Genomic DNA, 13,381 nt, shown 5'->3' on the forward strand with positions numbered 1-13,381 from the left:
AAATAAAAAAGACCCCCAAAATAAAAAATAGCCCTACCCTACACTAAATTACAAAAAGCACTTATAAGAGCCTTTTGCGGGGCATTGCCCCAAAGTAACCAGCTCTTTTACCTGTAAAAAAAAAAGTACAAATCCCCCCCCAACATTAAAACCCACCACCCACACAACCAACCCTTCTCTAAAACCCACCCAATCCCCCCTTAAAAAAACCTAACACTAACCCCTTGAAGATCACCCTACCTTGAGAAGTCTTCACCCAAACAGGCTGAAGTCCTCCACAAAGCCGGCAGAAGTGGTTCTCCAGACGGGCAGAAGAGTTCCTCCAGACGGGCAGAAGTCTTCATCCAGGCGGCATCTTCTATCTTCATCCATCCGGCGCGGAGCGGCTCCATCTTCAAGACATCTGACGGGGAGCATCCTCTTCAAACAACGGCCGACTGAAGAATGAAGTTTCCTTTAAATGACGTCATCCAAGATGGCGTCCCTTCAATTCCGATTGGCTGATAAAATTCTATCAGCCAATCGGAATTAAGGTAGAAAAAATCCTATTGGCTGATGCAATGATTTAGTTTTAAATATGAATATTTAGTTAATGATAGTAATTTTATTTAGATTTATTAAAATTATATTTCAGTTAGGGGGGTTAGGTTTAGGGTTAGACAGGTTTAGGGGTTAATAACTTTATTATAGTGGCGGCGACGTTGTGGGCGGCAGATTAGTGGTTAATAAATGTAGTTAGGTTGCGGCGACATTGGGGACAGCAGATTATTGGTTAATAAATAAAATGTAGGGTTTGGCGATGTTGGGGGCATCAGATTAGGGGTTCATAAGTATAATGTATGTGGCGGCGGTGTCCAGAGCAGCAGATTAGGGGTTAATAATATAATGCAGGTGTCAGCGATGTTAGGGGCATCAGATTAGGGGTTAATAAGTGTAAGATTAGGGGTGTTTAGACTCGGGGTTCATGTTAGGGTGTTAGGTGTAGACATAAAATGTATTTCCCCATAGGAATCAATGGGGCTGCGTTACAAGCTGAACGCTGCTTTTTTGCAGGTGTTAGTTTTTTTTTCAGCCGGCTCTCCTCCATTGATTCCTATGGGGAAATCGTGCACAAGCACATTTTACCTGCTCACTGCTACCGTAAGCAGCACTGGTATTGAGGTGAGATGTGGAGCTAAATTTTGTTCTTCGCTCACTTTTTTGCGGTTAACGCTGGCTTTGTAAAAACCCGTAATACCAGCGCTGTCTGCAAGTGAGCGGTGAGGGAAAACTGCTCGTTAGCACTGCACCCCTGTTAACGCAAAACTCGTAATCTAGGTGTTAGAGATTCCAACTTGTCAACCAATAAAAAATCAAGTGCTGTTTTAGTGCAAAAGAAAGCTTGGGATTAAAGTCGGCCTTCACTCAAGAAAACTCTTAGGTCACTAACCAGATAACACACCCCACCAATAGCCCACAACTGGATCCACTGACCCAACCATCTCAGAAAGCCTAAAAGCAGCAAAGAATGCCAACACATAAACAGTCCTAAATAAACAAGCTTCATAGTCATCTGCGCAAATCACAGGTAAGGCACCAACGAACCCCCGCAACACAGAAAAAAACATTAGGGCAGCGACCATCCACTCTCCGGTACTGCCAACAGAGACCACGAGCAACCAAGCGCACCACAAAACCTTTTGTCATATCTTCAACACCTAACAATTGGCACAAAAAGGCAATGGCAGCTAGCCTCCTACAAACCATAGATTCCAAGATACACCCAGCCTCCCATTCATATATCCAACAAACCAACACCCTTGAGCATACCCCCAAATAAACAACACTCTCAGGTCCTAACACCTCACACCAATGCTTCCATGCCTGACCATAGGTCTTCCAAGTACTTGCCGACAGAGAACCTTTCACCAAGTTCAATAACCCAGAAAAGTCTCCCACCCTAACTCCTCCAAGCAACACAAACCCACTTACTCTGCCTCTGGCACCAGGGTACAGAAATGATCGAACTGGAAACAAGATAAAAGATCAGTAATATCATTTAATTTGCCAAGCACATGAACTGCTCCAAAAATTACTGTACAGTGCAAGCATTCTAGCACAGCCTAAGCAAATGGACCACTGGGAGGGAAGAAACAGAAAGGTTGTTAATAGCTAACACCACACCCATATTGTCTGAATAAAAAGTAACTTGCTTGTTACTCAACACCCCAGGCCACACCCTAAGTGCCACCACCAAAGGGAAAAGCTCCAAGAAAACCTAATTCTTATTTAAGCCTTCCCCTACCCAGCTCTCTGGCCACACATCCCAACACCACTTACTTCCCAAAAATGCACCAAAGCCATGCAAACCAGCAGCATCCATAAACAAATTCAATAAAACATTGGCAAACCCGACTTGCTGAATCAACAACCCCCCCCCCCCCCCGCAGTCACACCTTCAAATCTTCTTTAAGCTGAGGAGTAAAGCGAATGTGATGAAAACTCTTCTGAACCCCAGGCATCGCTAACGACATCCACCTGCAAAACATTTGATACATGTGAATGATCTTGCAAGGGAGATTGAGTTTACCCACCAAGGACTGTAACTCTTTCAACATCATAGTGGACTTCCCCAGGGCCCCAGCAGTGTTTTCCTCAAATCGTCAAACTTCACCATGGGTAATGAACACTCCATTGCTATAGAATCAATATGAATACCCAGGAATTGAAGGGAAGTAGCTGGGCCCTCCGATTTCTCTTCTGCGACCAATATGACGAACTCCCTGGCCACCACCCCAAACGTGTCAATCAACCTCCTACAAGCCCCATCCCCAGCCAGGCCAGCAAACAAAAAATCATCCAAATAATTGACCAAAGAACTAAGTCCCACCTGGGTTCTAACTACCCTTTCAACACAACAACTGAACAAAATAAGAGCACAAAATTGAGCAACCCATAGGGAGACAAAGGTCAACATAAAATTCCCCATCAAACACACAACCCATCAAATGATAACAATTTGGGGGTACTGGTAATAGCTGAAAATCCGCTTCCACATTGACCTTTGCCATTAGGGCACCCACTCCAGGGTTCCTAACCAATCTAACCGCCTGATCAAAAGAAGCGTACCTGACCACCATAAACTCTGGATTGATCCCCTCATTAAACAAAGATCCCTTCAAATATGACAAATGATGAATCATACAATACTTGTCAGTAAACATCTACATGGACTGTCATTGAACTGAAAAGACACTAGCCATTCCTGTCCCTGCAGTCGCCCTCGAAGCTAGCCAGAACCTGCAGAGTTACAGAAACACCAGCCCCCACCACTCTAAGACCTTCCCCAACCTCAATAGCCCCCACTCCCCCTGCTTGCGTTATACCCCTGAAGCTTCCAAACCTTTTGAAGGATCCTCTGCCGCCTTCTCAAACTTCTCAACCAGCTCAATCCGACCCTGTAATTACACCTGAGCCGAACCAACATTCACACTGCCAGACCCGCCTTGCAACTCAGCAGAACCCCCAATAGGCACCTCAGCTGATACAGAAGGTGCTGTTCCAAATCCTGAGCTACAGGCTGTATTCCACTCCTCCTCCTATACTGAGGCCCTTGTAGCTGTCGCTCTATGCTCTGCAGCCGGAGAGTCCCTGCACCATGCTGGAGAATGCCTCCTAGAAGGAGAATATCACCTCTGTTCCCTGCTCCTGCCATGTGAACATCAATCCAACCTTGGCAACATAGGGGATTGCTGCTCCACTTGTCCCCACCTTCTGGACACTGGAGACCTGGATATTTCATGCCATTCCCTCTGCCCACCATGATGGCTCCTATCTCCACCACGATGCAATCCAGACCTAACCTGTGAAGAAGCAGCAGAATCAAGTCTCAAAGCATCAGGCAGCTGCCCAACAACATGTCCAGGCCCAGATACTCTAGGCCTCCTGCTCTGCCCTTCACTTCTAACTCTTTCCAAAACTGGTCCAGCTGGTAATAAACAGTGCAATAACTAAGCCAGTGGTCCAGAACTCCATTCACCCACCTGACCAGCCATGACTGCTCCAGAAAAGTTGCCTTCACTGGTGACCTCTTCCCCAAAGTTGCTAAAGGACTCCTCCAGGAAAATGAATCACTTTTCAGCTCCGTCAGGCAAGGTCTGCTGTACTAAACCAGTTGCTCCACTATCAAAACATAACAAGTTAGCAGCCTCATTCCAACCCCCTTTCAAAGGTTCCTAACTTCACAGAAGGACTGCAGGCCCTCCATTCTTTATAACCCCCCTTTAGATCACCTATTTCTGGTCCTGTCTCTTCCCCTCCCCCCGACCATCCCCTGGTAAGAACCCACCCATATAAAAGAAAAAAACTACAGCCCACTCATGGCACAATTGCTGCCTCCACCAACCTAACCCCCCTCCACCATTTGACTATCCCTCTGGCCAACCTACACAAGCTGTCTTATTTATTCTGTTTTTAAGGCCACCATCCTATCAGCTAACCATAAATAGCCTTCAAATATATACCCACTGCATTATTCCATATAGGTCCCCAACACCTTCCAACCCCAGGAAGACCCAACCCCCCTTCACCGCTCACTCACCTTAAGCCTCCCCAGGGCTACATACCCACCATCTACTACACCCTGCCACCTAGCTTAAATCCCTACCCCACACCACTTTCCCTTACAGAGCCACATGAAGGACTACTCCAGTTGCAACATTTCCCCCTTTAATGAAAAGCCCTGCTCCTTGGCCAGAGCAGCTGCTGCCATCAGCAAGTCCTGCAGCTGGGACATCATACAGGTAAGAGCTTCTTCCCGCCATTTTTTTCCAGGAAAAAGAGGCCTCTCTTCCCGTAGACCCCTACCTATAAAACCCTATTCTGAATCCTCCTCCCCCTTCTAACTATACACCCCCTTCCACTTGGCCTTTTAATGGGGTCAAATGCCCCTTCACTATAGGCATAGTTCCATGGCTGCCTGTATTGTTCTATGGGAAACAAATTTAAAATGGCGGACTCTCCTTACAGTACATTAATGCTAAATATTGGTATGAAATTGTGCAACAGTTTTTGCAGAGACTGTTTTTATTATCTGATTGTATTACAAAATGTACAAGATCTCTCTGCAGTGGCACAACGTTGAATATTCATTCCTTGAAGCATTAATATTTCCTGTGTTATGGTTGCATGACTTTTCAGAGGGTGATGCATGAATCTCTATTACATGCCTGTTTATAAGAATTTGTATGGCAGGGGTTTCTGCCAAGTTCATAACATTTTTCAATTACTAAATATCTAATTCTAATATACATATTATAGAAAATCATACTATTATTCTGCAGTGAGCATATAACTTGGGTTTACATAGCCAATGATTATACTTTTCTATATATTAGCGCTGTGGAACCTGTTGGCACTCTACAAATACCTGATAATAATAATAATAATATACAGATAGGTTTACTTTATGTGCCCATAAGTGAGTGTATTTTTAATTGGTTGTACAACCAGTTTATGTCAGCAATATATGTTTTATATGCTCTATTCTGTATAGACTCACATATATTAAAGCTCAAGTATATCTTCAACATGGTACTTGGTATTGTAATATATATATATATATATATATATATATATATATATATATATACAGAAGTAAATCTGCATTGTCTAACATATTTACTTACAACTAAATTTATGAGTTTTACATGCCTGGGTATATACATTTATATCTTCTGTACAATCAATTTATGTAAAAATGATGATGCCATTTTACATTTAGGGGCCTTATGATCAAGCTCCATATGGAGCTTAATGCCCCTGTTTCCGCACAAGGCTTTAGGCTCACCAGAAACAGCAGTTATGAAGCAGCGGTCTTAAGACCGCTGCTCCATAACTGGTCCGCCTGCTCTGAGGAGGCGGACATCAATCCACCCGATCCTATATGATATCGGGCTGATTGACACCCCCTGCTAGCGGCCGATTGGCTGCGAATCTCCAGGGGGCGGAATTGCACAAACAGTTCACAAGAACTGCTTGTGCAATATTAAATGCCGACAGTGTATGCTGTTGGCATTCATCGATGTCTGTCGGACATAATCCGCTGAGCGGATCATGTCGGACAGACCGATGATAAATCGGCCCCTTAGTATTAGTATTTAGAGGCTACCCAGTGTTTCCCCTGTAATTATATATTTTATACAGCTGAATAAAAGAAGTTTGCATGTTTCTGAAATAAGTGAGTATGTTTTTGTTAGGGATTATTGTTAGCATGAGTACCGCCATCTTGTCTTTGGCATCCATCTTGTCTGAATAATCTTTTATTATAGCAGTTATTCTGTAGTGAGAAATACATGCTTGTTATTATTCTCTGCAAAGCTAGTTAACCTTGCAGATGTCCTGGCACAACGCCTGGAAATCGCTATCTCTATGAGATGCTCAAATAACCTTGTCTTCAAGTTAACCCTGTATGCTGTAATTGTTGGCTATAAGACATGTTGTGTGTCTTTCAATAAACATAATAGTGTTAGATCATTGCTGCGTGGTCTGAATTGCTGTTCTCTGGACATCCTTATCAAATAATCTTCATTTCCAGGTGTTTTTACTCTACTTTCCCTCTGTGAATCTGAACCTAAATTTAGTTGGTTTTATTTTTTGTAATAGGTGTTGGTAATATATGATAAAGGGTTAAAAGGGATTCCTGCAGTAAAGAAAGAACAGGGTTTGTGCGAAGGTTCTTAGTCCTGTCGGCACTGGTGATAAATCCCTCTAGACAGGTTAATAGTCCTGTGCTAGTTTAAGACAGGTATTGTAGTCCTGTCTGTTGAAGCGCGCAAGATAAAAAAAATTAGCATGCAGTTGACGGAGGTTATCAGTCCCCCGGGCAAGTTGGCATTGCTTTGTGATAAGTGGGTTTGAGTCCCACTTGTGTTGAAGTTGTCCATATCCATTCCTATAATAGAGTTTTGTTACCCACCTGGATCTGATGTTTGATATTTGATGCTTTTGCTTACAGGCTTTTAATTGCTATTTAATTGCTATAAAATTGTATGTGTTGTGCTTAGAACATATTAAGTGACTGTGCATTTTAGCATTGCTGCTCTTATTTGCATGTAAAATATTGATAATAAATGTGTGTTCAAAAAGGAGAATGTTATTGCATTTTTAATGTCTGCAAAAGGCTTAACAGTTTCTGTTAAGGACAGAAACATTTTAGAAGCAGAGAGATATCCACTCCAGAAAGGGAGGAGGGATGATAAAACAAACACTGTCAGTAAGCACTGCTGTGTAGATTTAAAGAGAAAACTCAGTGTTAAAGGATGTTGAGGGCAAACAAGGGGGGCCACCGAGCGCACACACATATCACATATTCAGAGAAAAAAAAGAGAGAAAAAAATGTTACAGAAGCTCTGTTGTATGTGTTTGCAGTAATGAAAAGGAAATTTTGTATATTTTGATGTGTCATGTGGTATGGTCTGTTGGTTTTCACTGTGTCTGTTATCACGTGTAAAAGAGTTGCTTAGATTAAAAGAAAAGAGGATGTTTGATCCTGTTTGAAATGTGTTTTTCTCAATTTGTGGGGAAAATGGCCATTCCTTGCAAATTCGGACACTTTCAAATACATTTTAAATTTGGTGGAAAGTTAATCTTATTGTATTTTTATATGTCTTTGGTACGTTATGAAATATATGTTTTCCTGAGAAGGAAAAGAAGAATAAAGGGAGTGAATTTCTGGTATGCGAGATGAAATATGAGTGTGTGTGTGTGTGTGTATAGCTGTAAAAATAACCTTGGTGCATTATTTTAAAGTCATAAGCATGTTTTAAGTATGTGTGTTATTAATAGCAGTTTTAGTTGTGTGTGTTATTAATAGCAGTTTTAGTTTTAAGTGATAATTGTTGTATGCAAATAAAAAAACTGTCCACCTGTTGCGGCATATAAATATATTGTTTTTGCAAGTGAACTAATTAAGGGATTTGTGAATGTGCGGATGATTGAGTGACCTTTGGTCATGTTCGGGTAAATGAAAAAAGATTAACATTGTATTTGCAAGATTTGTGCACGGCGTTATTGGAAAAGATAAATATGGTTATAGGCGGTATATCATTACATTTATCTAAAAGTATTTGTGTCCGTTTCTGTTGCAAGTAAATTAATATGCAGGTCATGATACAGTAAAGCAGTAGAATTTGTGTGGTAAATAATACAAGCAGCCTAAATCATGGTTAGGGTATATGTATTGTAGTGGTTCACACCTAATTCACTTATAAGGTCTTAAAGCACAGTTATATTGAAATATAAATTCCAAGCACTGAAATTTAAATGTTATATCAGTGAAACAGGTCTCATTTCTTACAAATAAAGTTTTGAGTACAATAAAGAAATGGTACTTGAGTAGATAACATTGTTTAAAAATAAATTTTTATTATACAGAAAAATCAGCTTACAGAAGTAATATAAAATTAAATTAATTTAAGTTAAAAGACTATTTAGTTTAAACTTGCTTTCAATAACAATTGTTACATACCACTCGAAATGACTTCTTTGCAACCAAATCTTATCCTTAGAAATGCTCTATAATATCCTGTCAGAGTCACCTGCCTCATGTTTACAACAAGGTGTTTTTATAGTTTTTTATTTGGATGACGTCATCATTTATTGTTTTCTTTTTATATGTATTTTTAGCATCATTTTAACATCAACAAAACTTGTCTAGCTTTTTCTATCTTCAACTATGTGGCCTTGATAATCTGTTATACAAGAGTTTAGACATACGCACTTTAAATTGCAAGGAGCATCCATTTTAGAGCTATAAATTCAAGGTTGAATAAACCTCCATTTTAAATCACATAACATCTTATGTTAGAACTAGTTAGTTGTTTAGTATGTTAGCAGACAGATAATAAAAACCTTTTATATTGTAAAAGACTTTTGTTTAAATATAAAAGTATTCAGTTATACATTGTACACATTGTACATATATTTGAATATAATCATACATATATTGCAAAATAAGCATATTAAAGATTATATTTTTCACAATTTATGTGAACAGGCTTTTTTAGCAAGGTACAGTCTTTATGTATAGAAGCTGTACATGATAGATTTAAAAGAAATCTAACATTTATAGTAAGTTATAAGTGTCTTTCTGAAAGAATGTATTTCTTACTGTTGTCATATTTATCAAGTGAAATAGCAATATTAATTTGCAATCTAACATTACATAGCAGCTTTTATTGAGACAAGCATGCTATAAACAAAGTTTATTTGCAAAGTTATGCATTGTTAACTAAAAATTACATTTACAAGCACAGGTGTATCACAGGGTTAATGAAAGCCTGTTACAGTATGTAATTTAAGTGATAAATGGTTAGTCCTTAAAGGGACAGTACACTGTAACATAGTTTTGATATTAAGGTATTGTCAATGGCTTGTTATACAAGCTGAAAAGTTTAAAATGTAGGAGAAGTTGCATTTGTGAGTTTATTTGTATACATGAAGTAAATTGCAATGGGTTGAATTTCGGATAATAAGTATATTTTATTATGTTCCTTATCTCATATTTGTCTGTAAAACCGAAGCTTAGGGCTTAGACAGAGCAATGGAAAATTGTCATTTTATTACTTAAAGGACCAGTTCACTCATGTGAAAGGAGTTCATGAGTAGCAATAACACTGTATTAGCAGTTTGCAAAATATATTTTTTGAGACTTTTTTTGCATGATTCTTTTTAAATCTGCCGTTTAGATAGCAGATATTTATGTAGTGTAACTTAATTCTCTCTGTAATGCAAGCTGAACTGATAATAAATTGTCTACAATCTTGGTGTTGGGATCTGTGAGACTAACGGAGAAGAAAAAAAAAAGAGGAGAGAAAATATTTAAAGGGATACAGCCAAACTGATATAAAATCTGAGATTTTAAGGAAATATTTACAGAGAAGACAATGAGGTTTACTGTAAGCCTAACACTAGTATATTTAACTTTGTCAGCAGTTTCAATTAAAGACATTTTTTTAATTTGGGTAAAATGTCCCTATAACTAGCCTGCACCCCACTGTGAGTGTGTTTTTTATGCTGGCTGTGTTTCCTTGGGCTATTTAATGAGCGTCAGTATACATTTTTTATTATAAGTAAGGCCAATGGATCATTGGGAACAATTTAAAGGGGAAATTTTATTATTATTCTTTAATAGAAAGCTTATTTTTTTGTTATATGCTATTGTTATATTTGGCTAGAGAGCTGCAGAATGGTGAATATCAAATTATAAAAACAAAGTTAAATCAAATAATTGTGTTGTTATTAAAATTTTGGTTATGTAAAAGTATAGACTGGATTCTAGAGCTTTTCACAAATTATTTGTGCCACACCTGATTTATTTAACAGTGGATTTGCATGGTGCATGCGGGCAGGGGCTATATAGAACAGTGGCTGTACCATTGTTATCTGATCTTTCCCAAAATAGGATACTTAGGTGTTTGTGTTTTCCTTTGTAAATTTATGGTTTGGGATTTTATTTGTAAATATGCAACTGGAGTTTATTGAGCATCTGCAGTGATTGTATCATTAGTATGATCTAATAGTATTAACTAGATATATTTTTTTTTTAAATATTTTTTTTCACACTTTAATTACAGGTGTGGTTGCTTTATTATTATTACAAATATATTTCTACACAACACTCATCTTTTTCACATATAGAGGACACAGAGTTAGGAAATATTTTATTTTTTAGTTATAGTTTAAACTTTAGTGAGAAAGTATTTACTTTGAATTTACAAATAGGTATATCTTGACACATTTTTATCACATTAGATTGTCTAATCACCTTTATATTACTGTCACATTTAGTCGCAATATCACATTTTGAGACATATTATGTTATATTATACATCATATATAATATCCACCTCATACTACTTTATGCACTACTCAAGGATTCATCAACATAAATTTGATTTTTTCGTATTCACATACTAGATTTTAGATTGTGTCTTGTTCCACAATCGTGGTTTATTTTGATATTTATTATGTGCGATTTTTATCACATTTTGGGATCGAATATACTATGTAATTATAAAAATTACAAATTTTTCTAAAGAAATCGGAACACTAGGGCACTATTTATGATACAGTGCATACCATTTAGTTGAGCCAAGTTAATATTGGGTTAATGTGTTGCTATAAATATCATATATGCTGCTTGTGGAGTGCAGCATTGGAAAAACTACCGTAGTATAGAGACCCCCATTAATACCTATAAAGTACAATGTTAGGACATATCATTAAGAGGACAGATTATTTTGCAAAAAGTTTTCGGCTATGAATATTTCTAGATATAGAAAAAAAACCACAGAGGTTAAATTCATATGTATCCCAGCCAAATAATCAAGTTTTGGGATTTTTAAGGCCATTAGTAGTTATATTCTTCAAGAATGGGGAAGAGACATCTGGGTTATAGTTGGCCTGAAATAGGCGATCATTATGTATAATATGGTGCCACACACGGCAGACACTTGCAGCTGATAGGGGAGCGCAATCTCTGTGCATAATACTGAAAGGTATTCTATGTAACAAACATATGTGCACACACCCCCATGAGGCTCATTTACTATTGGCTAAGGAAAGACGTGTAACAACCAATAGTAACCCCTATGAAACCAATACCCGGAAGTGTAATCCGTGCAAAAGTGTGGACGCTGTTAAATGCAGCCTATCACAATGTAAACATACAATCAAATGAAACTAAACTCTTACACGCATAATATATACACATGGTTTATTTATATGCACACATACAGTCTTTTGGATATATAACAGGAATGGAGAAATATTTCTATATACAATACGGGTTAGTATCGATCTATCTTCTATTATTATTTTTTATCAGTCTGGATTATGGAATATAGGGAGATATTACTGATGGATGATCTATATAATATATATAGTATAGGAATGGACTATCACTGTTGGGAGATCTATAGAATAGATGGAATAGAAAGAAAATCCCCTTTACACTTATACATATACGTATATCAGATTCCCACAACAAATAGAAAGTTAGCCAATTTCTTTATTCAAATATCCCACCTCACATTCAGTGATTAATCTATTCTACCGAGCTACGGCAGTTAGAGTGACATCTACAATTTAAAATAAAACAACAATAGGTCTACGTAAAGCTAAAAGAATATCCCAGTTCCTATGCATACGTATGCAAACTACAATGCCTAAACCTATAAGATAGCACATATAGAGAGATATATACAGTGTAATAATAAAGAACAATCCTATGTTATAGGTATCAAGCTAACAGCGGTACATCCTGCAAATGAATATAAACATTAGAACAGCTTAAAAGTCCATGCCCCCACTGTAGATGTAAACAATGGCTCCTGAGACCATATAGTGGCAAGTCACGGAAGGTACCGGTATGTAAAGGACCGCAACAGTTACTGCTGCACACTAGGTCAGACCGATACACAGCTTTTGAACATTTAGGCAGAAAAAGGACCATACTTATCTTTGGTCCTTCAAAGTAGAGTTGCGATGACACTTTTCCCTGCCGATCCGTAATTCCTCGGAGTGTGACGTAACCCCCAATGGGGGTGGCCAACTCGTCACTGCAGCTCTAATTGGTTCCTAGTACATGGACCTGTTCCTATTGGTCCAGGAAATACAAAGGAAAGTTAACCAGTCGCAACTCTGTGTATCCTTGTCAGGGGATCCGATAAAGATGCCAGAATGTATCGTTAACATAAAAAATTCTTTGCACACATTAGTAGTTAGTCACCACCTCTGTTAGCCGTTCTCAAGCCCCACAATAGATTCCCAGGCATACTTCATGCGCTATCATCTCAGCGCAGCTTCACAGTCCACAGATATGTCCTGTTTCATCGACTATTTCGGAATCAGCAACAGAGGCTGTTTTGTACTGGAATAAGACTTCTGCTTTCACGCATTACCAATAAGACCTCAGAAAGTTGTTGACTTGTTTCTGAGGTGCTATACACATAGTGCCAACGCACGTTTCACCCCCCTCTAGAGCATGTGTCTCAGGGGTTCGTCAGGGCATTCTGAGTCCACACCGGACCTCCTCTTTATAGGGCCTACCTGATTATTCACAGGTGATTCTCCAACACAGTCTCGCCTACTTTTTAGAGAGAGCTGTATCCTGTGTATAGCCAGGATCCCTTAAAGGGATATTTGCATTTAAATTCATTTAAACAGTTATTTTAAATTTTAATTGTGCATGAACAGTTCTTAATTATAAAGCAAACTGCCTAAAGTCTAACCTCATTCCTAGGTATCACCTTAGCTCAACTTGCACCAAGAAGTCACTCTAAAGAGATAGCATACACCCCGTCAGAAATATTTTACTCTCTATAAAAAGCTTACATATTCC

The sequence above is a fragment of the Bombina bombina genome, chromosome 5 (assembly GCF_027579735.1).
Source record: "Bombina bombina isolate aBomBom1 chromosome 5, aBomBom1.pri, whole genome shotgun sequence".
Taxonomy (NCBI): Eukaryota; Metazoa; Chordata; class Amphibia; order Anura; family Bombinatoridae; genus Bombina; species Bombina bombina.